The sequence below is a fragment of the Geospiza fortis genome, unplaced genomic scaffold, assembly GCF_000277835.1.
Source record: "Geospiza fortis unplaced genomic scaffold, GeoFor_1.0 scaffold491, whole genome shotgun sequence".
NCBI lineage: Eukaryota > Metazoa > Chordata > Aves > Passeriformes > Thraupidae > Geospiza > Geospiza fortis.
This window is the reverse complement of record NW_005054390.1, coordinates 1,523,539-1,526,852: the sequence shown is the minus strand read 5'-3', so window position 1 is coordinate 1,526,852 and position 3,314 is coordinate 1,523,539.

Sequence of the window (3,314 nt, the reverse complement as noted above, 5' to 3'; positions counted from 1 at the left end):
TGGTACCCTTCTGGCCCATGCCAGAAGGGCACCATTATATTATCTAAATTATTATATTTAGGGCACCATTATATTATCTAAATTATTCCACCACCATCACTTGCATGCTCATTGATCACTTGAGTGTGTCCAGAGGAGACAATGAGGCTGGAGAGGGGCTGGGAACACAAACCCTGTGAGGAACCCCTGAGGGAGCTGGGGCTGCTCAGCCTGGGGAAAAGGAGACTCAGGGCTGCCCCCATCGCTCTGCACAGCTCCTGAAAGGTGCCTGTGCTCACCTGGGGCTGGGCTCTTTCTGCAGCAGCACTGACACAACCAGAGCACACAGCCTCGAGCTGCACCAAGGGAAATACAGGCTGGATAGCAGGGAAAAGTGTTTTACACAAAGGGTGATAAAGTTCTGGAATGTTCTGCCCGGGGAGGTGGTGGAGTCCCCATCCCTGGGTGTGTTTAACAAAGCCTGGATGTGGCACTGGGGGCCAGGGTTTGGGTGAGGGGCTGGGGCTGGGCTGGACTCGATGGTCTTGGAGGTCTCTGACAACCTGGGGATTCTGTGAATCCTGTGATTCTGTGAATTCTGTAAATTCTGTGAATTCTGTGAATTCTGCGATTCTGTGGATTCTGTGATTTCTATATCAAAACTTCCTTTCGTTTCTATTCCTTCATCAGATTCTACATTCAAAATCTTTCTGCCAAGCGCAGATACCTGTGAGGCTTTCTTGTCCAACTTTCATCCTGCCCAACACCACTGCCCACAAGACTCACGGTGACATCTCAGGAGAGCCAGGGGTGTGTGTTGGACAGAAATGAGCAGCAGCAGCTCCACACTCTCCGTCAGCCCCTGAAATGCCTCCACAAGTCCCAGCACATTCCTTGGAAAGATCAATCCCCTCCAGCTCTGCAGGAGACAAAAAGTGGACCGTGCAAATGCAATTTACTCCTGAAACAGGAGCAGCCTCACAGATTTACTGCCGAGAAAGAAATAACTGAACACATCGGTCCTGGGGAGGGGTTCTGCTCCATGGGGCTGCTTGGATGTGCACACAAACCAAGAAGGGATGTTCAGGATCACCTCCTCTCCATTCCTCAATTATTTGCTGTTTCCAGAGATACAGTGGTGTTGACGGTGGTCACAAGGGTTTCAGGGATGAAGGCAGAGACGAGATGGGCTCCATGATCAGAAGGCTTGATTTATTATGTTATGATATATACATATACCATACTATACCAAAAAAGAAAAAGAAAGGGAGAGTTTCCAGAAGCTGCTAGCTACCTAAGAATAGAAAGTAAAAGAATGAATAACAAACCTCGCTCTCCCGGACTGTCTCCAAGAAAGCTCAGTCCTGGATTGGCCACCAACTCCAAACATCCAAACTGGGCCAATCTGGGCAGACCTGTTACATTCCACAGGAGCAGATAACCTATTGTTTATGTCTGGTTGCTGAACTTCTCAGCTTCAGCAGGGAAATCCTAAGAGAGGATTTTTCATAAAAGAAATGTCTGTGACAGCACACAGCATAAATAAGTGCAAAAATTAAGTCCCTTGAAAATGCTTTGGACACCGTCCTAAGAATACTATTTTGCCTACCTTAGCTGTGATCTACTTTGAACCTTTGTGTTGGTTTGACACAGCCTGGCTTTTGGTAGCCAGGTGTCCACAGGGTAGCTTCTGTCAGAAACTTCTAGAAGCTTCCACTGTGTCTGACAGAGCCAATCTCTGATAGCTCTGAAGATGGACAGGCTGCTGGCCCAATTAGAGAGGTTGGTAATGCCTCTGTGATAAAATATTTAAGAAAAAAATCAAAACAGCCACAAGCTCAGCTTTTCTGAGGGGGAGGCACCATGGCTGCTACTGCAGCTGCCACCATGCCAGCATGGCCTGCAGCAATGTGCCACCACAGCCACTGCCATCTCAGCACAACCTGCAGTGAGCCTCGTCTGCCAGGCCACCCCTAGGCAACTGCACCACTTGCAGAAGGACAAGGCCAGTGGCAGATTTCCCTTCTCAGTGCTCTGCATGAGGAGACATTAACTACACCAGCACCACGGCAGCTGTCACCACCCATGCGATGGCGGTGGGGTCGCCTGGCTGGCAGCAAAAGCATGATGAGCAATTCCCCAACACAGCACCTAGACAAGATCAACCTTTCAGCACTGCAGGATCTTGAAAAAAAACTGAATTAGTGGACCTTGTTGACAATGGTACCTACAAGCAGCAGTTTTTTCATTTAGCCAGAGAAGAGGAGGAAGTGAGAACATGTGAGGGAAAACACATGGCAGCACCAAGGTCAGGGGAAAAGAAAGAGGGGGAGGAGGTGCTTCAAGTGTTGTGGCCAAGATTCCTCTGCAGGCTGTGATGATGACTATGGTGAAACAAACTGTCCCCCTGTAATGCATGAAGTCCATGGAGGATGCAGAGATCCACTCACAAGCCCATGGGAAAAGTGCTCACGCTGGAGTGGGTGGATGCGAGAGAAAGTTGTGAACAAGTGGAAGACCTGAATAAAGAGAGAGGGCACCTGCTTCCAGATATAGAGAGGGCCCTTGCTTCCAAAGATAGAGAGAGAGAGGGCCCTTGCTTCCAAAATAGAGCAAGGGCCCTATCTTTAGAAGACTACATCCCATGGGTGAGTGACCCATACCACAACAGTTTTGGGAAGACTTTGCCTGTGGGACAGACCTCACAGCATAGCAGAAAAAATACTACTCTCCCTGAACAAACAGAAAAAATCTCAAGTGACAAACTGACCAAACTCCCCATGCCCTGTCTCCCTACACTGTCGGTGGGAAAGAGGGAGGAGCTGGGGGCAAAAAAGTGTTTTAAAGTCTTATTTTACACTTCATTATCATCCTCTGAATCTGTTAATAATAAATTTACTTTATACCTTTAAATTTGAACGTATTTTGTTCTTTTTTTTTTTCTCCCAGTCCTTAACTCATGAGCCCTTTGTTTTTTTTTTTCCTCTCCTCTACTAGCTCTAGCAAGAGAGAGTAAGCAAACTTCTTTCATGAATGCCGGGCATTTTGGCCAATGTCAAACCACAAGAAACTTTCATCAGTTTCTCATAGAAAAAGACAAATAGCTTACTCTTAAGCTTTCTTTTAGCATATTCACAGGTGTCCCAAACTTCTCATTCATACCTCATTGCATTTGATTGCAAGCAATCTCTTATCCCATTTACTTTTTGTGCAGTAAACAACATATTTACCTAGCCTCTTCATTTGACTCATACTTTACCCTCGGTTCATTGCAGTGTTCCTCAGACTGTCATTTCTCTTTTTTTTTTTTTTTTTTTTTTGAAACCTCCTGAAAA